The sequence below is a fragment of the Hyperolius riggenbachi genome, chromosome 6, assembly GCF_040937935.1.
Source record: "Hyperolius riggenbachi isolate aHypRig1 chromosome 6, aHypRig1.pri, whole genome shotgun sequence".
NCBI classification, from domain to species: Eukaryota; Metazoa; Chordata; class Amphibia; order Anura; family Hyperoliidae; genus Hyperolius; species Hyperolius riggenbachi.
In genome coordinates, this window is record NC_090651.1 from 161,339,367 (window position 1) to 161,366,206 (window position 26,840).

The 26,840-nt window shown below is 42.7% G+C and overlaps 1 protein-coding gene across 3 annotated transcripts in view; it reads right to left on the bottom strand.

Annotated features, from left to right (window-relative positions):
- The window catches only part of C6H1orf21 (chromosome 6 C1orf21 homolog), a 167,152-nt gene extending 143,003 nt beyond the window's left edge, over window positions 1-24,149 (bottom strand). For 2 of the 3 annotated variants that reach the window (XM_068240123.1, XM_068240125.1), the window contains exon 1: window positions 23,964-24,149. The gene's annotated coding sequence lies outside the window, so the exon portion shown is untranslated. The remainder of the gene's footprint in view (window positions 1-23,963) is intronic. The other variant, XM_068240127.1, reaches the window with a different exon arrangement.
- Between the last annotated feature and the right edge of the window lie 2,691 nt (window positions 24,150-26,840).

A 26,840-nucleotide genomic window follows, 5' to 3' on the forward strand; every position in this document is an offset into this window, starting at 1 on the left:
GTGACAGGTGTTGATAGGGGGTGATTGATGGGTGATTGATGGGTAATTAGTGGGCATTTAGAGGCGAGAACAAATGTAAACAATGCACTTGGGAGGTGATCTGACGTCGGGTCTGCGGGCGATCTGATGGTGTGGGTGGGTGATCAGATTGCCCGCAAGGGGCAAGTTAGGGGCTGATTGATGGGTGGCAGTGACAGGGGGTGATTGATGGGTGATTGACAGGTGATTGACAGGTGATCAGTGGGTTATTACAGGGAAGAACAGATGTAAAGAATGCACTGGCGAATTGATAAGGGGGCGTCTGAGGGCAATCTGAGCGTGTGGGCGGTTGATTGGGTGCCCCCAAGGGGCAGATTAGGGTCTAATCTGATGGGTTACAGTGACAGGTGGTGATTGATGGGTGATTGATGGGTAATTAGTGGGTGTTTAAAGGAGAGAACAGATGTAAACAATGCACTTGGGAGGTGATCTGACGTCGGGTGTGCGGGCGATCTGATGGTGTGGGTGGGTGATCAGATTGCCCGCAAGGGGCAGGTTAAGGGCTGATTGATGGGTAGCAGTGACAGGGGGTGATTGACGGGTGATTGACAGGTGATCAGTGAGTTATTACAGGGGGATAGATGCATACAGTACACAGGGGGGGGGGGGGTCTGGGGAGAATCTGAGGGCAGGGGGGGGGGTGATTAGGAGCCCCCAGGGGGCAGTTAGGACCTAAACTAAAAAAATAGCGTTGACAGATGGTGACAGGGAGTGATTGATGGGTGATTAGGGGAGTGATTGGGTGTACACAGGGGTCTGAGGGGTGGGCAGGGGGGGGGGGGGGGGTCTGAGGGGTGCTGTGGGCGATCAGAGGGAAGGGGGGGGCAGGATCAGTGTGTTTGGTGCAGACTAGGGTGGCTGCAGCCTGCCCTGGTGGTCCCTTGGACACTGGGACCACCAGGGCAGGAGGCTGCCTGTATAATACACTTTGTATACATTACAAACTGTATTATACACTTTGTATGCGGCGATCGTGGGGTTAACAACCCGCCGGCGCTTCCGAACGGCAGGCGGGTTGTTGTCACGGGTGAGCGGAGCCTATTGCCGGCGGATGCGCGCGATCCCCGGCCCGGAAGAGACCCATGCCACTTTGCCTCCGCCAATATACAGTGGGCGGTCGGCAAGTGGTTAAATAGATTTTTCTTACATTAAATGCAGGGGTATTGCTACAAATTATGTCACCCCCCACCTCAGCACAACTGGACACTCAAATGTTTACATCCCTTCCCTTGACTCCCCTTGGTGACCCTCATCATACAAGGGTCATAAAAAAAGTATAGCCATCACGATCTTCACACCCATAACACGTATAGCCACAAAAACACTTGATTTTCAAGATGGACCCCAGAGGAAGAGATGGATTGTAGCTGGGGCATCCACAGTTCTGGGCCCCTCTGCAGTCACAGGGGTTGTTCCTGTATAGTTATACCCCTGAATCACTAGTTTCTATTAAATCTAACATCTATCTCACTAAGAATATTGCAAAGTATATGGTGTGTACTGTGAGCCTTAGCCAATGACATGTATTTTGTGGACTTAACAAGGGCACAGTTTTTAGCTGATTGTGGTGATTGTTCTTGGTCGTTAACAGACTGGCAGATCATAAATGTGCAGTCTCGTTTTCTTGCCATGCATGTATGATTGCTAAGTATAAACATAATTCATGTGTAGTCAATGCCGCAAAGGATTAACTCCTCGCTAGCAACACACTGCTAGTGGGCAGTCGCAAGACGCGTCATGCGGACGTGCTTTACGGCTCTTTACGACGGGGAATGCGGAAGAAGAGGACGCTTTGCCGGAGGACGACTGGCAGTCGGCCGAAAACGAAACTTAGCCGCAGAGGGAGACCGGAGGGCACCGAAGGACAGGCACGGGCACAGGACGGCTGCAGGAGGCTTGGGAAAGCCCCAGGTAAGTGAATTTTTTTTTCCCCCCCCCCACAGTTAAGGTTCCCTTTAAGAATAATTGTTTTATTGTATTCTTAGCTAAACATGTTTTAAGGAAGGAATTAAAGGAACGTTTAGAAGGTTAATTTATAATAAGCAAGAGTGCAACCTCATCTTGAATATGTGCTTCATTTTTTTCCACACGTCAAAAGGAAGGATGGCATGCACATCATTATTGTAATAATTAGGTCTAACTGATGTACGACATAAGCATGTGCTGAGAAGCATTGATGGGCAGTGCCTTTTGTTGCAGTAGCAGTAGTTTTTAGCATTATAACCTTAGTAAGTTCAGGTTTTTAGCTCATACTTGCTAAATGGCCTCTGCCAAAAATCCAGCATGTGTACAGAAGCCCCCGACGCTTCTCAGCCAGCAATCCGTCTTGTGGATCATTTCACAGAAGACAAGACACAGAACATTTATATCACACTTTTCTCCTGGAGGACTCAAAACACCAGAGCTGCAGCCACTAGGGCACGCTCTATAGGCAGTAGCTATCCAGCCACTGCACTGCCTTCCAGCCGAGAGCATTTTGCTCTGCACTCATCCTGACCTCCATTTGACCTCTTTGACCTCATCCTTGTGCCAATCCACCCAGCGCATAAGAACAGAACACGTCCCTAGCCTGTAGGCTGTACAGCCACGGCCTTGCAGTGTTGGCCGAGGGGTCGGGTGCCGATCCTCACCCACTAAAAAAAATTTATAAAATAGGTGGGCTTGTGTACAACTATTATATGTTTGACTTGCTTGGTGACTGATTAAAATGTTACTAACTGATCACTCCCGTCAGGGCAAGGAACTATATTGGAGGAAGCCACTGCTTCTTTAACTCAAAAGAATACGTGTTGTGAGCCCAGACTGCATATGCAAGCTGCACAACAAGAACTGTCCAGCTGCTCATTGGGATCCAGGACTTATACAATAACCAGACAGACACACACACTTTTCTTTGTTTTCTTCAATAAAGGGGCCCACCATCAAGATCAAGTGTTGTTGGTAGTGGGTTGTGGATGCACGGTATCCGCACTGTTCTAGAGGGGGATTGCAATGGATACATTTGTTGTGTCATCTCTATCAGATTGTTTCTGTGCCCCCGTAGGTTCACTAAGGTAGGAACACAAAGGGCTGTTGATGTTGGTGGAATCTCATGATTGTACTTGTCACCATCCTACTGATTTTTAATAATTTGCCATTAGGAAATAGTATAACTTTCGATTATATCAGGGATAAAGGAAAATAACTGTCCCCAGTATTTTTCCATGTAGTATTATGTTGCAAATTGTTATCCATTTTGAACATGATCAATATACAAATATTCTTTGTTTTCTGTCCTTTAGCCAGCTGTTTACTCACGTACACACATTTTCTCCTAGTGCTCGTATTCTCACCTTCTGTGCCAGACTTCTATGAGGAACAGTATCAAGTAGTCTTGCAAAAGCTAAATATATCACATCAGCAGCATTTACAATATCCAAGTTAGGGCCAGAGGACACTTTCACATCGCGGAGTGGATTTCAGCAATGCATTTCAGCATGTGATACACAAGGACATCAGGCAGTGCATAGACTGTATTGTCTGATGGGCAGACTTCTGCGCTATGCCGCATTGCATGGAGAATAATGCAGATGCTACATGGCCACCCATATTGCAGACCATTGCAAAAAGTAGCTCAGGCTCTTAAACTTGTTAAAACTGTTAAAACTTAAAAAGTTAATTCTCATAACCTTTTTCCTGTAACTTACCAAAATGTGTCATGCAAGGGTCTAGTATACATTTTCATTATAACAAAAAGCTTGAAGCCTAAAATCAAATCAAAACTAAATTTCAAAATTACTCCCCAAAATAAATCTCTGATCATGTACACTCCCGAGCTGCAACTGCTCAACCTGCACCAATACGAATGTAAAGGTGGCCACACATCTAGCGATGATGGGCAGATTCAACTAAGAGTCAAATCTCTCTCTGATCTCTGCACACACACCGCAGGCCAATGCCGAATGATTTCAGCATGAAATTTCTTGGGAGTCAGCTGGACCTGACGCCTCGTCGCTGCCCCCTATTGTATAAATGTACCACCCCCGTGTGTGCATTTATATATATATATATTACCTGTCCTGTTCCGCCCACCACGTGGTGCCCATCCATCTTCGGAATCCCCCCACAGGTTATTGTATTGTATTCAATATAAAAAACAAATTAGTTTGCCGCCAGGTGTTGATGATACTGCGTGACCCTGGCATCATCAATACCGATCAATACCGATCGCCGGGGAACATGTCACTACCGGAGCTACAAGACGAGGCATCAGCACGCCAATGGTGAATATAAGCCGACTCAATTATAGACCCCTCATGTCTCCCCCATGTGCGTGATGCAGAGTGGGCATTTTAAGCTACTATGGCTGCATTTGGGACCCGAAGCCCTTAATAGCACACTTTCCTGAGTCGACTTGTACTTGAGTCATGACAAATTTTAGCTTAAGAGGGTCAAATGTTTGGGGTGACTTATACTCAAAGTCAACTTGGATCTGAATATATACAGGTATGTTTTGTATAGCACATTCAATTAATAAAGTATTTCAAATATTGTTTTTAGTGTTGTCCATTTGAATGTAAAGTGCTTAAAATTTCTTAAATAACTACTTTCCAAAAGAATTACGTAGTTTTTGTAAGGGAGCTAGTAATTTGCTCCAGAGGTATATCAATAAGAGGCTAGGCTTGAAATAAACCTCACAGTAAATATGTTTAAAGTTACCCCTGAATTTGGAATCATTTTGCATCTCAGAGCCCAACAAATGAAACAGCATTTTTTTTTCCAAACAAGGGATGATTTAGATGGAATGGGCTAGGTTATCATGCTGCAACATAAATAAAAGCATACTGGTTTTCCAATACAGACAGTAATGCAAGGTTTAGTGACTAGCAGAGTGCACATGCATCAATCAATACCAGAAGATCGGTGCTTACATGTTACAGTAATCATGGGAGCGAGGAAAGTCAGCTACCATTTAGTCTCAAATCTGCCACTTAGGCTTATCAGCAAAAATACAGAAGCATGTGGGAGGTATAGAAATTAACAGAATAGCACATAACGTGATCATAGCTGCCTCGACCAAATGAAAGAATGATCACATTCTGTTCAAAAAGCTATTTTAACTATTGGGAAAAAATATACAACGAGGAAAAGAATTGAGTGCTGGCTGAAAGACATGACATGCTGTACTTGGTACACACCGAGCAGACTGTGCGAAGCCTCATAATAAACTGCAACAATCTGAAATGCACTGTAAAATACATAAGGTTTGAATCTATTTTTGGGATTTGACAAGGTACTTTGTGCGACCTATCCCCAGGGCCGTTTCTGGGCACAGACCATCCAAGAAAAAGCCTGGGGTGTGCTCTACTGTACAGAATTGCAATACTTTGTCCTCTGTATAAGTTCAACTCTAGTTCTAACATTCTGCAGTGCACAATACACTATATTTCAGCTTCCCATAGTCTCCAAAATATACTCCAGCATTCTGGCGTCTTCTGCAGTGTAATCATTGGCTAATGTTATTGTAGGTTCCACAGCAGGGGCATTTTGCTGCCCCCAACTCTCCATAAAGACACAGATCATTTTGTCTGGGGCACCAAATAGATCAGAACCCTGCTTATTACCCACAAAGAATCTGACTGCACTACTGATAATGGTGCTTAAAGAGGCACTATGGCGAAAAATTGTAAAATTTAAAATATGTGCAAACAAACAAATAAGAAGTACGGTTTTCCAGAGTAAAATGAGCCATAAATGACTTTTCTCCTATGTTGCTGTCACTTACAGTAGGTAGTAGAAATCTGACAGAAGCGACAGGTTTTGGGCTAGCCCATCTCTTCATAGGGGATTTTCAGAAAGGCTTTTATTCTTTATAAAGACATTCCCTAAAAAGGATTTAAACAATAATGCTGGACAGCTTCCCTGCTCTCTGCACAGTTTTTTGGTAGTTGGACAGAGCAACTGCCATTCACTAAGTGCTTTTGAAAATAAATAAATCCCTGAGAATCCCCTATGAAGGGATAAACTAGTCCAAAACCTGTCACTTCTGTCAGATTTCTACTGCCTACTGTAAGTGACAGAAACACAGGAGAAAAGTCATGTATGGCTCATTTTACTCTGGAAAAAAAATGTACTTCTTATTTGTATATGTTTGCACATATTTTACATTTTACAATTTTCGCCATAGTTCCCCTTTAAAAAAGGTAGAAGCAAAACATTCAGGAGCAGGACTGACCCCTGGAGCTCTTGAAAACCAGTCTGACAGAGACACATATTTTGAGTATTTGTAACCCAATCAATCATGTTAAAATCCAAGCATACATATTTTAATGATGGACTTGAAGCATGTCTCATGCAAGAACAAAAACACTCTTGCATAGCAATACTGTGTATAATTTTTCTCTGTGCATGATGATGACATCATGCACAGAGAAAAAAATATGCACAGTATTGTTAAGCAACTGGTACACATTTTGTCTGCAATAGTGAAATTCCATTTAGCCTTGCTGCACACTGCAATGGATCTAGTGCAAACCGATACATCTACAATTACTAGCCCTGAACCTCTGCAAGGGTCTGGCCCTGCTTTCCCAGGGTGTGGAAGTTCAGGCATTCAGAGAGAAAGGTTTCATAGACACCTCTGTTGCAGCTTGAAAGTTAGGCTATTCTTTTTTTTTTAATTATAGTTCAGATCTGTTTTTAATGTTTCAAATTCCGAAGCAAGTTTCACAATATGTAGCTAGTGAAACAGAGTTATATGGTTTGTCAGGGCTTTCAGTTTGTGGAGGGCAAAGACTTGCACATTACAGAATGCTGTCAGATGACATCACTAAACTACCAAGGTCCACACTAATTATGGGGATTTCTCATTATTACCTTTATCAGAGAAGAAATATTACCTAATTGCCTAAACTAGTCCATTCTATTCTAAGCTCAGGTGTGGATCTACAAAACATGTTGAGAAAACAAACACTCTGCCTTAAATGTCCTGTAAACAGGAGATCCTTTTGCCGGTGTCCTACTTTTACCATGACTCAAAACACTGTATAGTAAGGATATGCAAAGCAGATCAATTAGGCCTCTATTTGTAGATAAGCAAATGGATCTATTGCAGAAAACAGTGAACTATTGGGTATGAAATTTAGAGTGGTTAAAGTAGATATTGAAAAATTGCTACTATGGCTACTGATCTTCCAGGCTGGCTTTCAGAATCTGCTGTTTACTTTTTAGGGCCCTTTTCCACCGAAAAACATGACTGCAGTTGCGTTGCTATGTGATATCAATTTATATTACCGCAATTCCGCCGAATGTATGGCTCAATAGCGATTTGTGATGGGGATACGAAAAATGACATAGAAATTGCTATGCAATTTTCCTGTGCTCCTATACTTTGTCAATCACAAGAAAAATGCAGCATGACCAACTATTAGGATTGTGAAAAATCCCCTTGCAAACAGTGTACTAATGTAAACATTCCTGTGTGGTTTCCACCACTTTCAAAGTATTTAGCATTTAGCAATCCGCAAGCAACCAAAATTGGATTGCAAAACCCAAAGGAGCCCTTAAAGTGTCTTTGTATGAAATTCATCAAGCTGAAGTCATACTTGATACCAGCCTCTATCTTTCAGCATAAAAGAAAAGAGGTGTAAAAAAAAGAAGAAAAAAAAATATGGATTCCCCTATTAATACATTAGTTTAATCTAAGCTACAGACTCTTCATCAACATTAATACCTTATAAATGGCTGTGGCGTAACATGCAGCTTCTCCAAGGTCTTTTTACTCTTTCGTTTAAGGACCTCTGTCACGAAAATCTAAAAATTTAAAATTCATGTAAACCTATACAAAAATATGTTTCTTCCAGATTAAACTGAGCCATACATTACTTTTCTCCTGTGTTGCTGTCACTTACAGTAAGTAGTAGAAATCTGACATTACCAGCAGATTTTGGACTAGTCCATCTTCTCATGGGGGGGTTCTCAGCGTTTTCTTTATTTTTACACGCACTTAGTGAATGGCAGGTGCTCTGCCCAACTTCCAAAAAGTGTGCAGCAAGCAGGGAGGCTGGTCAGCATCTCTGTATAATTATTTTGCAGGGAATGTCTTTATAAAGAATAAAGGTCATGCTGAGAATCCCCCATGAAGAGATGGTCTAACCCAAAACCAGTCTATGATGTCAGATTTCTTCTACCTACTGTAAGTGACAGCAACATAGGAGAAGAGTAATTTATGGCTCATTTTACTCTAGAAGAAATGTACTTCTTATTTGTATATATTTTAAATTTTAAGATTTGTGCGACAATTCCTCTTTAGGGAGAACCAGCTTATTTGCCCTCTTGGGAGCACCACAGATGAAACCATGGCTACTTCTTTCCTAGGCAGCTCTGCTTCATAGTTGTGTCACAAGTAATCTTATCTTTTTTTCTCTGCAGTTGGACTTGAGTCATTCTGTAGGGTAACCTCATACACATGTCCAACAAGCGCACAACCAACATGACGACATAACCAAACGCACAACAAGATGTTGACACAACCTGTACATCCACATGACCAAACAACCAGCTAATTTACACACTTCTGTATTCATTTGGGTGCAGCGTCTGTCTGTAAGCACTGCCAATCTCTCCTGCTGTACAAAACAAACTTAAGTATACTCACGGCTAGCTGCATCCATGTGCTTCAGTTTGCATTCAAATTTTTAGATTAGAGATAAGTGCATAATTTGCATATGATTTGTACTCTAGGTGTGTATATTCGCCCCTGGGGGGGGATTTGCACGCCTCTGTTTATTTCATTTCATTTGCAGCCTAGGAGCGCTGTCAATTGCTTGCTTTAATTTATATACTGTGCACGCAAGTAAAATGAGGGTCTGCACAACATGGCCGCATTCAAAACAAGTACAAGTAATTCAAAAGTCTTGTACATACATAGCCAACTGCACTATATTAGCTCATTAGCTGAGTAGATCCGATGGTTGGATCGGGCAAACCTCCTGTTATCAGTTGGTTGTTTAATTGTTTGCATGTGCACCCATGCCTGATTGTCATCCAACAGACTCAAGTCAGATGACTGATAATCAGGCAGTTTGGTTGAGCGTGTGTATGTACCATCACAAATATTATATCTGTGGAATACTGACACTGACTGGTGCACAGCAGAAAAATGATCAATGTTTCCAATTTGATTGATGAGGGAAGTATCAATTATTTCCCTGGTTGAACATTGTACTGTGGTAGTTGTACTAATTGTAGGCCAGCAAGTACTTACAGCCAGCCAAGCAATTACCTCACAAACTCCTCAAAGTAATGTTTTCTGCCCATTGGCCTTGTTTCATCAGACAGACTTTCCATGGTGTTGTGCTGAAGTAGCATTGACTGGATTTTCTCCAATTACCACACAGCAGGTTACCAGCCAATAACCTACCAGTATACAGTGTGTCTGGGTATTGGAAGTTAACCAGAGAAAACGCACCTAAACAACAGCAAAAGATACAAACTCAAAACACAGTGCAAAAGATTTGAAGCTGGAAATTTGACTTTGCAATGGCCAAGTTGATGCAACTTAACAGACAGACAATGCTGACGTTCTCTTTTAAGCCTCTCCCGTGATTGGTTGAGCTGCTTGCTAGTCGGGCCCCACGGGTGTCATGTTTGACACACAGGGCCATTTGCAATTAACTTTTTCTCCTGAGTTTTCTCCCAGGTAATATTTTTAAACTTGTCAGTAAAATGCTTTTTAATCCACCAGAAAGCATGAAAATACTTAAAAGCATTTTGATATTACTCTTTCACCTAGTTCTCAGTACTTTTTCAGTTAAAAAGTGCTGGGAAGTTATTTTAAATAGAAGATGAAAAATGATCTCCTGGGAGAAAACTCATGAGAAAAATTCAAGTGCATATGGACCACGGTGGCATTACCTGGCAGCGAAAAGAGGCCTTAGAGATACAAAGATTTAACGACAAGCATTATCAACATTTGTAAAGCATGCTTTTAATTTAGTTTCCACTGGACACTTTTAGTTGAGTTGTAGGTATAAAAACAATGCCTCAATGAGACCATTACCCTGATTCCTCTTTCAGGTGAGAGACTGAACTGTGCACTTGTCAGATGGTTCAGCCTCCTATCTGCCAGCCACAAGCCCTTTTTTGGCTGCTCTTTCATGCAGTCTAATGTCAGCATTTGTAACCACACGATTGTGTTTGACGCCCGATGTATTTACCTGAAAGTATAAAACACACGCCATGTCGTGCTGAGATATGACTCAATGCAGTGGTCGTCTCTCCACTATCCACCTGCAAGCACCCAAGCTGGTGCACAAGAGCAGTTGACAAGTGCTGAATTCACCGCCTTCAGCCTACAGTGTGAAAGAGGCCTATCGGAATACTCTAACTACTCAGTGTTGGAATACAAGACACGGGCTCCAAGAATTAATTTTTATCAAGATTCTCCAGTCCCTACTCTCTACTGTTTCAACACAGTTCTTTGGATACAATGATGGACTGCTTTTAGCCTAGAAAATATCAGAAATGTAACAATACTAGCCTGATACAAACAAGGTTTAATTAGATAACAGTGTTTCACATTTCATTACACTGAGAAACAACAATTCTCTGACAGTTTGTCCAATACTTACAGCAAAGGTTGCACTCTGGACTGGTTATTTCCCACAGGACTTAAAATAACTACAGTAGAATCTCACTATAGTAAACTAAAGCACTGGATATAGTAAACCCAGTCCTCAGGTCCTAGCAAATGAGTCTGTATGAATAAACAATGTATGACCGATTCTGATATAGTAAACATCTGATATAGTAAACTACTTTTCCTGGTCCCCTGGAGTTTACTATAAAGGGAAAACATCTGATATCAGGGTGCTGTAGGTGCTCCAGGGTGATGGCGTGGGTGGGCACGATAGGTGCAGTGGGTGGGGAGGAGAGCATGAGCCCCACATGGATGGAGCTCTAGCTATAATAAGAATAGCTAGAGCCTGAGCATCTCTAAAATTTCCCACCGGGGCTCCCCATTAGTCTATTAACAGATCAATGGGGAGCCTTGGAGGGAAATTTGAAGATGCTTAGGCTCTAGCTATACTTAATATAGTGGCATGTGTAGCGGTGGCCAGCGGATATCTTCAATCAAGGTAACCAGAGCATATTGGTCTGGGAACTTTTTTTGAAAGATATGAATTTATGGTTAATTAAGAATATTAACCATTTCAGCCCGCGGGGATTTTTCACCTTATGCAACAGAGCAATTTTCACCTCCCATTCATAACTTTATCAATAATTATCAAAATTAATTGATCTATATCTTGTTTTTTCCTCCACCAATTAGGCTTTCTTTGGGTGGTACATTTTGCTAAGAATTATTTTTTTCTAAATGCATTTTCACAGGAATATTAAGAAAAAAAATGAAAAAAAATCATTATTTCTCAGTTTTGGCCATTATAGCTTTAAAATAATACATGCTACCATAATTAAAACCTATGTATTTTATTAGCCCATTTGTCTCAGTTATTACACCATTTAAATTTTGTCCATCACTATTTACAAGCTTATAATTTAAAACATTTTCGTAATATATTTTGTTCACATGCATATTTAAAAAGTTCAGACCCTTAGGTAACTATTTATGTTGTTTTGTTTTTTTTAATTGTAATTTTTTTTTCCATTAAAAATTTTATTTGTGTAACATTTGGTGTGGGAAATAAACAGTTAATATTAAATGTAATAATGTGCGTTTTCTGTATTGAAAAATATATGTAGATGTAGTTTTACTATTTGGCCACAAGATGGGCAGCTTGAGATTTTTTATTTCATTTTGGTCCTTCTCGCTTCCAGGAAGCGAGAAGAGGACGGGAAACTTTTTTTTTTTTTCAGAAAGACCGCGGCCTCTGATAAGAGGCCGTCGGTTTTTCTGCCGGGGACATAGATCAATGAATGGGAATTATATTCCCATTCATTGATCTCAGGGCTATCGGGGGGCAGCACAGGGGCGCACAGGCATGGCCGCCACCGCCCACGAAGCGCGCCTAAGGGCGCATAGGCAGCCGCCTGGACGTGAGGATCACATCCAGGCGGCATAAATGGTTAAAGGACTTTTTTTGTGGTTGTATTTTTATTGCAATTTAACCTTTTGTGGAAATGGGTAACCCCATACTTATTTCACCTGGGGAGGGGGTGGGCATCTAGGAGACCCCTTCTTAAAGGGGATTCCCAGATGCCACCATGACCCCCCCCCCCCTCCAGGTGTCATCGGTCCCACTTCCTCTATAGCTCAGGGTGCGAGGCTATCTGGCTATCCCAGCCTGCATGGGTGACAAGTGGTCAGAGAGGTCCTGGAGGGTGGACGCCACATCATTTTTTGGGGGGGCGGGGTATTTTCCACACTCTGAACATATATATATATATATATATATATATATATATATATATATATATATATACACACACACACACACACACACACACGTTGATGCATTATCTGTCATTTTACCCCATTTAAATATATATACTTTTTTCCTCTAGCTTTAAGGTAATCCCGAGTCAGGCTGAGAATGGAAATCCACAGCTCAGAGCAGTAATCTCGTGCTTTATGCTGGGCATACACGGCAGTTAACGCAGACTTATGATGGCTCAATTGATAATATCCGACAGGTCCGATGACCTGCCGGATAGATTCCCCGCTAGATCCCCGCCGGGGGACAATAGCGGGAAATCGAGCGGCTGATAAAGAACGCCGACGGGGACGAGCGGGAATCGATCCCCGCGCACGCGTGGGAGTCGATCCGGCGGCGGTTCGGCCGCCGGATCGACTCGTGTATGCCCAAATTAGTGAGTTATATGCAGAAGCTGCAGCAGATCTCTCTGTGGTATGTTTTCTGTTCTTGTTTTTAGGGCATAAAAGTTAGTGAAAAAATTGCACGGCTTTTAGACCCTAAGGCCTCTTTCACAGTGCGACGTTAAAGTCGCACATTAGAAAATGTTTTAACGTGGACTAACGCACAGCAATACTAAGTCTGTTCAACATTCACAGTGCAAGATTTGTGTGTAACGTGTAGCATTATTAGAAAGTGCTGCATGCTGTGCGTTATACACGTTATTAACTACGTTGGACTGTTTGCACATGCTCAGTAATGACCTGGAAGCATGCTTTTCATTACCTGTATGCCTTCTGTATGCGACGATAACAGGTCATAGAGTTGCGTTGTGACAGTTTTGGGACGTTGCGTTGTTAGTTTGCATTGCAACTTTAACGTTGCATCAAAACGCAACGTCCCACTGTGAAAGTAGCCTAAATCTGGAAATAATCATAATGCAAGGAAGGTTAGGATGCACTGCAAATTTGGTGTTTCTAGCATGTATGGGAGCTTTGCTATTAACCGTTAAAATTGGCGGCCATAAAAAACTTCCAGAATAACCATTAAAAAGCATTTTTGCAAAATATGTATTTTTTGGTGACTATTTCGCTCTTGATCCTCCTCCAGCATGCCGCTGTCCAGGTTTTGGTACACTTTTTAAACCTTTTTTAAAGAATAAGTGACTGCAGAGATGCCCTGAAAGTTTTAAAGTTCGCCTGCTCATTAAACAGTCGGTTTGCAAACATTAGCAGTAAATTGCGAATACAAAGTTTTGATGTTCGGCCATCACTATTACCAACAAGTATTTTTTTTTTTTATGGCAGATGTGTCTTCACACAGTTCTGCAGCACACAGGATTGTGAAAATGTTTAAAGGACAACTGAAGTGAGACGGATATGGAGGCTGCCCTATTTAATTTCCTTTTAAACAATACCAGTTGTACTAAAATGCCTTCAGACGTTTGTGGTGTATGGATGCGAAAGAACAGGAATGCCTATCAGTGTCAGTGGCAGTCTGAGGGTTAAATAAGTAATTTTATGGCAATTTGTTATTTATTATTTTAAAACAGCATTACTTTTCTGTTATCCTTTACTTACTCAAACATGAGCATTTATCTTTCAAAAATAAACACAAACTATGCAGACACACCCATTAACGACAGTGAACGAATTCCTTAAACTCTGGTCCTTTATCAGACATCTGTGACTTCAGGGCTCTGTGCAGTACCTTAGCTATTCCTAGCACTGTGCTCTTTATATATATTTAGTCCTGAATGGATATGTTTCTTGCCATCAGTATAAATGGCCTACCAGAACGTGTTTTTAAAGATAAGCAAGAGCTCCTAGGCAGAGCCTATTGTTTCTCAAGGTGACTTTTATATTTGGATTGTCAGTCAAGGCGTTATGCTAATTATCTCTCTAATTCATAGGCTGAAGTCAATGCAGGATTCCAGCACTGTAATGGGAAAAACCAAATTGATTAAGAATGCGTTTAGCACCTCTGAACTGCTTTCATGGGGAAAGAACACATTGGGCATGATTTTCAATGCTTTTTCACCTGTTTTCACTTTATCTAAGTTACTTTTTTAAGCTCCCAAAGAGCAAACATATCAAATAATTAAGGTAAGAAAATAAATATTGAAATGCAGTTGATCAGGAAAATGTTACTTTGAGTGACTATTTTGCTTGTAAATATGCTGAAAGGTTATTTTTATCAAACAGGTAATAAATAAGTCATTTATGAGAAGTTTTGTGAATAGAGCCCAATGTTTGAAATTTATTTGCGCAAGATCCTGGTCCCAACCCAAAGGAAAGTGATACCCATTAAAAAAAATACATAATGTGGAAAAAACTGCATATAAATGTCAATTGCATTTTCAAGAGTTTGAATTGCATTTGCAAGCTGTGCATTTTTAACCGCTTCACAACTGAGGGGTTTTACCCCTTCAGCATCCGAGCAATTTTCTCCTTTCAGCGCTCCTTACATTCATTCGTCTATAACTTTATCATTACTTATCACAATGAAATGAACTATATCTTGTTTTTTTCGCCACCAATTAGGCTTTCTTTAGGTGGGACATTATGCCAAGAATTATTTTATTCTAAATGTGTTTTAATGGGAAAATAGGAAAACATTTGGAAAAAAAATTATTATTATTCAGTTTTCAGCCATTATAGTTTTTTAAATAATGAATGCTACTGTAAAAAAAAAATAAAAAAATCAATATTTCCTCCTCAAGGTTGCATGAAAGGTTGTTTGGCATTAAGTGAAGGGTAGTGTGTACTATGTGTGGGTCTGTGGAGAGAAGAGGTCATAGACAGGATAGGACATGTGGGGGCTGACATTTATTCATATGTAGACAAATATTTGGTTGTGTTTGTCCTCAATTTCCTGTGTCCAGTTAAATGGCATGGCACCACAAAGCAACCCTGAGAAGATGGATGTGTCAGTTCATCAATGGTTTAGAATGTTCTGGGCTGGAGAAGAGAGAACATCATTCCCCTTTACTGTTCACCATATACATGCTGCCACTTGGAGAAATCATACAAAAACATGGCCTGACATATCATTGCTATGCTGATGACACCCAGCTATATTTGTCATTCAAACCTGACGTCACAGACCCTACTCCACAAATAAACGCATGCTTAGCTGAGCTTCAGGAGTAGATGAATAATAATTGGCTAAAACTTAATGCTGACAAAACTGAGGTTCTTGTTATCGAGGGCCAGGGCTCAACAGCAAAGCAGCTCCAGTCTCAACCAACACCGCTAAGGATAGGGAGCTCAGACCTGAACAGCCCAGACTGTGTGCGCAGCCTAGGAGTACTGATTGATGGGAAATTAAGCTTCAGGAATCAAATCTCAGCTGTTGTGAAACATTCCTTCTTTCACCTAAGGAATATTGCAAGGATTAAACACCTAATTCCTTCAGAGGATCTTCCAACCCTAGTTCATGCCTTCGTCACATCAAGGTTAGACTACTGCAACGTCCTCTACACAGGCCTGCATAAGAAAGACTTACGCCGCCTGCAATTAGTACAGAATGCCGCCGCAAGGCTGTTAACGAGCCAACCCCGCCATTGCCACATAACACCAACCCTGAGCTCACTCCACTGGCTACCGATAAAATGGAGAATTCTGTTTAAGATTGGCTTACTGACATTCAAATCCTTGCACAATCTGGGCCCTGGATACCTGAAGGACTTGTTGCAACTACATCACACCCCCCACACTCTTAGATCAAAAGGACGTAACACCTTGGTCACCCCCAGAGTCCACCTCAAAACCTTTGGAGACAGAGCCTTTTGTCATGCTGCCCCTACACTTTGGAACTCCCTGCCACACCCAATCAGGACAGCCCCATCCCTGGAAACATTTAAGTCTAAACTGAAAACCTACCTTTTCAGTCTGGCATTCATGAACATCTGACTATCCCCTCTGTAACACAACCCAGCCTGAAACCCTGTATTAATCTGAGACACAGCTATGCGCTTTGAGTCCTATGGGAGAAAAGCGCTTTACAAATGTTATTATTGTATTATTGTATCATTATTCCTCACCATCACCAAAATATGGTGCATCCTGTCAAATTCCCAGCATTGCATGTGACATACATTACTTCTTCTAAGCACTACAGCCTGGAACCCACTAGCAGTGCTTTTTTAAGCGCTTGTGATTTGTGAAGTTCTTGTTAATGTAATACTATGGGTGTGATCCTGCTCAAGGGATGTGATTTCTTTTTAAATACCAAATAGCATTATATTAGTAAAAGCACTTAGAAAAGCGCTGCTAGTGGGCTGCAGGCCTACTACTGAGGTCCTTAGTGATCCTAACAGTGCTGTACAGATTATATTTAGCTATAGTTGTCATTTGAAATTCAGGACATTAAGATCAACAGACAACAATGTTACCAATGTAGCTGTGAATCAGCTGGCTAAAACTAGATTTTAACAAGCTGAAGTTTCTGTGGTTGAACTCGGCACATAAAATGGCAACAGACAACAGTACAAAAGGCCTGACTAAGCAAGGTTTGCCAAGGGTGGAGAACACACGATCCTGCAAATCTGACATAGAAGCAAAATGTTGCAACCTTTGCCTGGGTCACAACGGACTTTAGCAAAAGTCGCTGAAAGGTTGGTGGAAAAGCATCAGTATGACAACAGGCTGGTACTCAACCGCAGTAGAAATGTTTTTAATTAATCCAGGTAATTCTGGATTTATGATGAAGGTACTAGTATTGCATGCACATAAATAAAATAGTACAATTGCTAATTCATGAACTCTTCAACAACCCTCAATATGGTCCAATCTCAACCCTCAATATGGTCCAATGTCACCCAAAATTGGTTTGCAAACTTTTGCCAACAGGGATGGAACTACAATCAACCCTCACTCTATATGCCTATCTAATCCTCTCTTTAACCATGTATTCCTCCTCTTGTGGTGTGAACTATGGTCAAAGGTCACATAGAAAATGCAGCTACCATGACCCGTCTTTACCACCACAACAAGTGCAACCACTATGGTTCCATAAAGAATGCATGGTTACCATGAAGCCCTCTTTTCCTCATAGGAATGATTATGTCCCCCCTGTGTAACAATTCCCCACTGCACCAGCAGTGACATCTCTCCCGCAGTGCAGCAATGTCTCCTGCTAGGAATGTCATTTTAATAACAACCCCCCCCCCTCCCCCCACCCAGTATAGCCACGTTCCTCACAGTGCCATTTCCCTCCCCTGAGTATAGTAATCTCCTCCCAGCATTGGCTATTTCCCCCTGCAGTTGCTTTCCTATGCCATCTCCCTCTGCACTGCCAACTTCACAAACATATGGGGATGAACATTGGGTGGCGCTCTGCAGAGAGAGGAGTAGATCATAGACAGTGCTGGAAGCAGGGAATGTATGTGGCTCCCTGTACAAATTTGCCAAATAAATGTGGAAAAAGTAGGTGAGGCCCCCAAGGGTGGTTGTTACACCGCTGCATATTACCAACTCTTTACTTTGTTGCCTTCACTGATTGTCTGCAAAATGAAAATTCTCTTGCAAACCTGGCCATATAATTTTGCTTGTTCAATCTTACCACTTATGCGGTATAACAGTTTTATCGAAACAATCCTTTCAAAGTATTTTCAATCTGTTGGCCCTAATAGTACAAGGATGTGGTAAATCTGTACAATCAGAATTGTATGGTGTGTGTGGTGAGCATACACACTTATCAGAATCTTGCCCAATCCTGCACCTTCCATAAGCCACAAAATGCACACTGCCACACTAGCCATTTATTTCAATGGCCTGCTCCAGAATCGCACGTCGTTAGCATTCATCCTCCTTTTGCATTCACTTCTCTTGCCACAATTTAAAAATCAGACAGCATTTTGGGTACTTATCCGTTAGCCGGGCGCATCCGGCAGGTGGCGCTGTTGTAGCGAATTTCATTCATGCTTAGTTAACGTAGTGCTGTGTGAATGGAAGCGCCGCAGGTGGCGCTAATTGCATTGATACGGCACATAACAATAACAGTGTTAATGGGAACTAATATGTATTTCAAGTGGCCGGAACTGTTACTTAATGCAATTAAAATGAAGGCGGCGGCAATTTAACAGATGAAGCCGCCGCCTTCGTCTGTTCTTCGTCTTCTTCTCCCACTTTGCCCTCCTCTGGCTTCTATACAATGCTGGCAGCCTGCGGGGACATGCGTCTCCCCCCAGAGTCGTTCGTCGCGGAAGGGAATCCTGTTTGTTTTCTTGCGACGAACGACTCTGGGGGGACACGCGTGTCCCCCCCCCCCCAGCTGCCAGCATTGTATAGAAGCCAGAGGAGGGCAAAGGGGGAGAAGAAGACGAAGAACAGACGAAGGCGGCGGCTTCATCTGTTACATTGCCGCCGCCTTCATTTTAATTGCATTAAGTAACAGTTCCGGCCACTTGAAATACATATTAGTTCCCATTAACACCGTTATTGTTATGTGCCGTATCAATGTAATTAGCGCCACCTGCGGCGCTTCCATTCACACAGCACTACGTTAACTAAGCATGAAAGAAATTCGCTACAACAGCGCCACCTGCCGGATGCGCCCGGCTAACGGATAAGTACCGCATTTTGATTTTTCCCACATGACACCTGCACTACCGTTTGAAAGATATTTTACTGCAATCTGAAAAATCATTACCAATCACAGAAATTGCGTGCAAAAAATGAAATGGAACATAGGGTTCTGCAAACCCCCAAAACACCAGCAAAATCAGCAACGCAAGTTTGCTCCTAGTCTAAAAGAACTTGTACCCCAGCTGTGCAAATGCTTCCGTAGCATAACAACCTTCTTGCACAACATGAGACATGATGCACCAGAGCCATCTGCCATGCAGATTCCATTATCAGACCTCACTATCAGCTTCATTCAGGGGTTAACACTGTCTGATGGATATTCAGTACATCTGTCACAAGAGAAAGAGGAAGCTACTACTGACTGCCTTCTTATTAACATGCTATATGCCTGTCTGTTAAGTCAGTCCTCTGGCCAAAATGCTTGTTGAGCGATTCAGCTGGAACAAGCATGCAGATTAGGAATGTCAGAGCACCTGATCAACTCACTCGTTTGAGGGGAGTGATTTTGAGAGGATTATGGTAATCTAGTGTTACATCAAAATAAACACTTTTTAGAAGGCAGTCAGCTACCATACTTCTGTCACAACATATACACATATAGGGCTGGTTCACACCATCAAAGCAACCGCATTTTTAAAAATGCTTGGCTAACGTAACCCTATAAGGATCTTCCCAAAGCAGCATTGTTAAAAATCACAAACGTGCTGCATGTAGCATTTTTTTGGAGGGATTCAGCTGGTAATGTACAAAAATGCACATTCCTTCAAAAATCACACTGAAAGTCGCAATCGCTAAGTGCTAGCCATTGGGATTTTTGGTGTGGACTCAGCCTAAGGCTACTTTTACACTATACAGGTTGCATTGTGCATCCAGAAATAATTATTGTCTGTTGCAATGCACCACAACGTATGCAGTGTTAAACTTACCCTAAGGCCTGGGACCATGGCAAATGGCAAGGTGCTGTGGCAGTGAAACCTGATAGTTCCATTTCTGAGCTTCCGCTCATCAATCAGGCTGCAGCATTTTTTGAGCAATCCCTGAAATCACTTTAAAATTGTGGCCTCCCGCAATTTTGGAAAACGCTGGTACTTTGCGATCCATCACAAGCACTGCCAGTGTGTCCCAGGCCTAAAGGAAACCCATTATGAAAGGATCATGCAGGCTACCACCCTGAGGCTCTGTTCCCACTACAGCAGAGAGCGGACATTTTTGGTCTGCTCTCCTCTCATCGAGTGAACAGCACCTATTTTGCGATTAGGAGGCATTCAAACTTGTCACGCTGCATCGGACCCGTGGAATCAGATGCAGTAAGCGGACCGCACTTATGTGCAGACAGTGATAATCCTGGGCAGATGCGTCCCTCCGTATAGCATATAGCCTAATCAGTGGACATTATAATGTCTACTCCTGCTGGCCACATGTGATATATGGCCTCAATTCACTAAGCAGTTTAGACTAGTCTACAGATGTTTTTTTAGTCTACTGATGGTTTGGTCAGTTGCATCAAATGGGAATTCACTATTACCAAATGTTTAGACCTGTTTTAGACCTGGTCTAAACCATTAGGTAGATAGGTGGGTAAAGCAGGGGAAATCAAAAGATGAAATTCACAAACAAGTGGCTATGACTGACATCCTTCTCCTCTGATGAGCTCTACTCTGCATACAATTAAACTCCTGCATAATTCATTCAAAAGGTTCCATCCTCTAGTCTAAAATACCTCACAGAATTATTTTACCAACAGAAATCAGCTGATCTCATCTCTGTCAGAAAAAGTGGGCGTGGTTACTCCTTGTTTTCCTTTGTGAATTGTGTTATTACTAAATGTTAGACTAGGTCTAAAAACAGGTCTAAAACATTACACCAAACCACCAGTAAACTAAAAACCATCTGTAGACTAGTCTAACCTGCTTAGTGAATTGAAGCCATAGTGGGAACGGAGCCTTACTCCCTCATGGTTGCTAGTTCCCAGACTGACATTTTGAACTTTTGGCTTCATTAGTTTCTGATAGTGAAAATGATGTCTAGGAAAACTTGTGGAGAAGCATGATCAGTTTGGTCAGGAGATAGATATGTAAATCTCTGATTTGCTAATCATGATCATGTGCTAAAGCAGGATGTGATCACAGCAAATCAGCTGATCAAGCAAATCACATGCTTCTACAGGAGTTCTCCTAGACATGATCATCACTAGTCTCTGAGTCACACATCTGGAACAAGCATGCTGCCATTGAAGTTGTGAAAACTGATAAGCATGCTTGTTCTGCATCTGTGACTCAGGGTACTTTCACATTCACACACTGTAAGGCCTGGGACACACTAGAAATCCCAAAATGCTATCGCAATTGCTAGTGTTTTGTGTAAGCGCTTTGCAGGCGATTGCAGCTGTGTTTTCCAGAAATTATGCTAACTTATATACTACGGATGTGAGAACAAAAGCTCCCAAAATGCTGCATGTCCAGCGATTGCAATTTCCAAAATCGCAAATCGCTCTAGTGGATTCAACACCATTGCCTTGCATTAGCAAACATTTTGTACAAGCGGCGATTCTCAAAAGTCCAAAATCACTCCAAAGCGTTCTAGTGTGCCCCAGGCCTAAAGGGCACATTTAGCTCATTGTAACGTGGTGTGATTCAAAGTCTATAAACAGTTCATATCTAATTATTTGCCCTGCGATGCAACGGATTCTGTTGTTACAAGGCAGAACATGCAGTGCGTTGCTAGAAGCGCACATGTTGACGCGCACTATGTAATTCAATGAAGGTGCACATGGCTTCTTTGCGTGCGTTACATCGCATGCCACAGCAAATGGTTTTGGTTGTGTTATGTGCACATTATAACGCAATATAATGCCCCAGTGTGCAACTAGTCTAAGGCCTCTTTCAGAGCGGCAGCTGACAGGCGGTGAATTCATCACCTATCAGCTGCTTTCCTGCACCAGCTGGGCACTTGTGAACTCTCGGTACCAGCGCTGGACAGGAACCCCCCCAACGACTCAAACTTGAGCGTGGCCGCAGCCATGCTCAGACGCAACATGTCGTGGCCCTCTTTCACCCTGTAATACTATTGCATGTCAGCGCAACAATTAGGCCGACAGGACTATGAACTGCTCAGCCTCTCATCTGAATGAGGCCTAAAGGTGTCAGGTGAGTGGACCAGCATAGCAAATGCAAACATAAAATAAATATGCTCTGCAACATTGTCCTCTCTCTGACTTTCCTTTCAAATCCAGACTGAAATGCTAGTTGTACAATACGGCCTTTAACCCCCTTGGCGGTATGAAAAATACCGCCAGGGGGCAGCGCAGCAGTTTTTTTTTTATTTATTTTTTTTAAATCATGTAGCGAGGACAGGGCTCGCTACATGATAGCCGCTGCTCAGCGGCATCCCTCCAGCCCCGCCGATCGCCTCCGGCGATAGGCGATCAGGAAATCCCGTTCAAAGAACGGGATTTCCTGGAGGGCTTCCCCCGTCGCCATGGCGACGGGGCGGGATGACGTCACCGACGTCAGCGACGTCGGGACGTCATTGGGAGACCCGATCCACCCCTTGTCGCTGCCTGGCACTGATTGGCCAGGCAGCGCAGGGGTCTGGGGGTGGGGGGGGGTGCCGCGCGCCGCACCGGATAGCGGCGATCGGGCGCGCGGCGGCGGCGATCGGGGTGCTGGCGCAGCTAGAAAAGTGCTAGCTGCGTCCAGCAAAAAAAAAATTATGAAAATCGGCCCAGCAGGGCCTGAGCGGCACCCTCCGGCGGCTTACCCCGTGTCACACACGGGGTTACCGCTAAGGAGGTTAAGGGCAAATAAGGACCTTCTTTTTCTGTTGAAACAACCTCTATATATGATTTCTGTTATCTCTCCTACGCATTCCATTACACACAACCTGCACACTACATTTCATTACAATATGGAAATTGCTAACATGCTACCAAAGTAAACACAAAATCTGAAATATCCAAATGGCAAAACAACATGCTACAGCAAACAGGATGGCGAGCATTAATCATTCCATTTGACAGCCATCAATAAGCCTGCTGATGGTAATTATCTTTACCAGATAATTCCGTTGCAGCAGTACAGTTCATCAGCGTTCACCTTGTGCCCTATTGTACTGCAGGCAGCCAGAAGATAAACCCCAGAAAGTGTCAGTATGTTTACACTAAGAGATATCTCTCAGGCCTAAAGGAACAACATATCATTGACTGCTGACCCTTCCATAACACCAGACAAGTGCTGCTCCTGAAGCTATGCACACAAAAACAATGTACTACTCTTAGCAGAACATTTCCATAATGATCTCAGCGAGAGTCATGCAGCAAAAACAGGAAGAAGAATCATATGCATCTGTCATAAAATAGAAAAGTTATATAGGAAAACATAGCCTCTGGCAATAAAGGAGTTAACTCATCAGCTAGATCATCAAGCTTGCCATATGCACACCCACCTGATTTCACCAGCTCAATTAAAAAGAAACATTTTGAATTGATTTTTTTATGAAGCTTTGCATACCAATACACACCAGATATCAATTTCAGAATAGTAAGGCAGGGGGAAAAAAAAGTGCCATCACAACATAAAAACAGAATATACAAGCGGCTGAACAAACTTGACAGATGCTATTTAATGCAAGAACTTGCTGAAGTCAAATCACAGAAAGGAAGGTTAACTTAAAAAATAGAATGTCACACAATTGTAAATCTATGTATGTACATACACCTCCACACACCTATACACATGCATTGTAGATACATACACACACATAGTAAATCATTTTTTGTTTGTAATAAATATGGACGTTATGAGCAGGCTGGCTGCTATAAATAGATGCAGGCAAGCATATGCAAGAAAGCCAGTCTGCCATCAGACTGCAGGCCTTTTAGCTCTTCTACCCCACATAAAAAACAAACAGAGCACAATTAAAATCCCAGCAGGAATTATTTTGGTATTCCCATTGACAGTGACTGCAGCTCAGGCTCCCCTACCTTTCAGCGATGATGCTGCGGGGTTAAACGGTCTAATGTATTTTTTGTACTCCAGAGCGCAAAAAAAGGAAGCAGTGACGTTGGGATGAATAGACGTTAGGGTGAAGCACAGCTGAACAGAAGTGTAAAGCTCCTTTTTGCAGTCGCTCAGCAGGAAAAGAGAAGAGAGAGAGAGAGAAAAAAAAAAAAGAACAGGAGAGAGGAAAAAAAAAGGGAGGGGATGGGAGGGGTGAGAGACTACTCATTTAGACAGCCAGTCTAGCAGGCCTTTATGATACACAGGCACAAAACACAGCTGTGGCTTAGGGCTGAAATGCTTCTTATCGTTTCCTGATAGCATGTCGCTAGCTGAGATTTGCTATTATTCTTTATTTTTTTTCGTATGAGTGGCATACAACAGACAGAGAGAGTTAACCTTTTTGCTGCTATGTGAATGAGAGATTTCCTAAATCCTTACAGTGCTCCAGTGCTCAGAGAATCAATAACTAAATGCTTCACCTAAAAGATTTAGGCATTGAAAAGGTTAATGTGGAAGAAGCTGCCGATGCTAATGATCAGTGAGCCTTGGTACGCCTGCTGCTGTATGGGGCCGTCATTGCACCAAGCTTTATGGATACCGTGGTGATTGACAAAGGTTGGCTTCTTTAATTCAAAGTGTCACTGTAAATGTTTATGCCTTCAAATATCTATCTATCTATCTATCTATCTATCTATCTATCTATCATCTATCTACAGGGGCGTAGCAATAGGGGTGGCAGAGGTAGCGACCGCATCGGGGCCCTTGGACCAGAGGGGCCCTGAAGGGCCCTCCCTCAACTACAGTATTAGATCTCTATTGGTCCTGTGCTTGTAATAATTACTTCTATAGATGCTTTGAATAGTGGTAATCACTAACAAACTGTTCCCCATCCTCTTCTTGCACCTCTGACACTGTAGTTGCCATTGGCAGGTTTTGGAGCGCCGTAACAATTGTTATGTATAGAGTGCTTGGGGGGCCCCCATGTAAAACTTGCATCGGGGCCCACAGCTCCTTAGCTACGCCACTGTCTATCTATCTAATGTTTATGCCTTCAAATATCTATCTATCATCTATCTATCGCTCCTTCCTTCTAGTAATTTGTGGCTGCATTGTTTGTGTTTTCTAGGTAAGCTGATGATTTGTTCACATTGATGTGACCTTTTTTTTTTTTTTGCTTTCTTGCAGGTTTGCACTGGGACTCCTAACTAAAAAAAAAAAAAAAAAAGTTTAAGCCCTGTTTATGAAACCGTGAAAAGGGAACTGTACAGGAGACTGTAATTTCTGCACACAGGAACTGCTTTCCCGAGTGTCTCCATGACAGCAAAAACATGAGACGACTTCTCTTTTGGTGACCCCATAGAACCTAGACTCTGTAAAATGAACCCAAGGCAAACATCGGGTCAAAAAAACACACTTACCTAAAAAGAGGGAATACTCTTAATCCTGTAGAGGCTTCCCGTGTCCTCCTTCCCCTAGAAGACCGGGGCTGCACTCCTCTTCACTCACCCACAAGAGCATGGCTGCACCTGGGCATAGCTGCTTACTGTGCAGGCGCGGCTATACACGCACAGGTGAAGGACGACCGCGCTCGACATGAAGAGGAGTGCAATCCGCATCTTCAATCCAACAAGCCATTGTCAGATTTCTTTAGGGGTGTCTGTGAGCGGCAATGGAGGTCCGGAGGATGGCGTGGGAAGCCTCTACAGGAACCTGAAGCTTCCCTCTTCTTAGGTAAGTATTTGCTTTTTTACCTCAGATTTGCCTTAGGTACACTTCAAATGTTTGCTTCCAGGGGTAATCCAGCCATTCGACTTTTTCTTCACCTTAAAGTACTATTATTTATTATATTTCTTGCATTTTGTTACTATTTTCTTAGTTTTACAATTTTTTAAAATTTTTTTGTTCTTTTGGGCTCTTTCTTTCCATCTTGACCTTATCTCTTTCCCTATTTGAAAGTCCCTGTCAAGGGGTCCATCCGAAAATGGCGCAGGGAGAAAAATGGCGCACCGTTCTGCCGATAAATGTATCATAAAACGCTATTTACCGTTTTAATGTAAATACAATAAAACGGTAAATTTCGTTTTATGCTACATTGATTGCAGAGCGGTGCGCCATGATAAACATGCAGGGCTGGGGGAGAGAGGCAGCGGGAGACTAGAGGGCATAGGCAGCGGATGTATGCAGAAGCAAACGTTACCTTATCCTGGGCCAGTGATCGCTCCTTCCCTCCGCTCCTTCCATTCGTTTGCTGTAGTCCCGCAGCCGGCCAATCAGCATGCGGAGACTGAAGCCACATGGTGATTGGCCGGCTGCAGGACTACAGTAAACGAATGGAAGAAGTGCAGGAGCGGAGGGAAGGAGCGATCGGCGGCCGGGACAAGGTAACGTATGCTTCTGCACACATCCTCCCCGCTGCCTATGCCCTCCAGTGTCCCGCTGACTCTCTCCTCCCCCGACCCCCGCTGCATTCTTGAACAATTATAACGCTATTTAGCGTTATAAGTGTAAGGCACACTGCCTGCGCCATTTTTTAACACTTATAACGCTAAATAGCGTTATATAATGTAAGTCTATGGGGCGCCCTTTGTATTCCCCTGGCGCTGTGCGCCATTATTAACTGTCACGCTGTCAAGAACCTTCAAAGATCTGTAATTAGTCATTACAGAAAAACCCCATTCAGGTGGTTTTGGTGGTTTTATTGGAAATTTGCGCCTGCTGGCTTGGACTGCTATTTAATTTAATCTATCTTACCTTTCCTAATTCCCATGTCCAGTTTAAGCGGCATGGGGGCCCTGGGGAAAAGTTAACTTGGGCCCCCAGCAAAGTGAGCCCACGGGCCGGCTGCCACCCCACTGTAC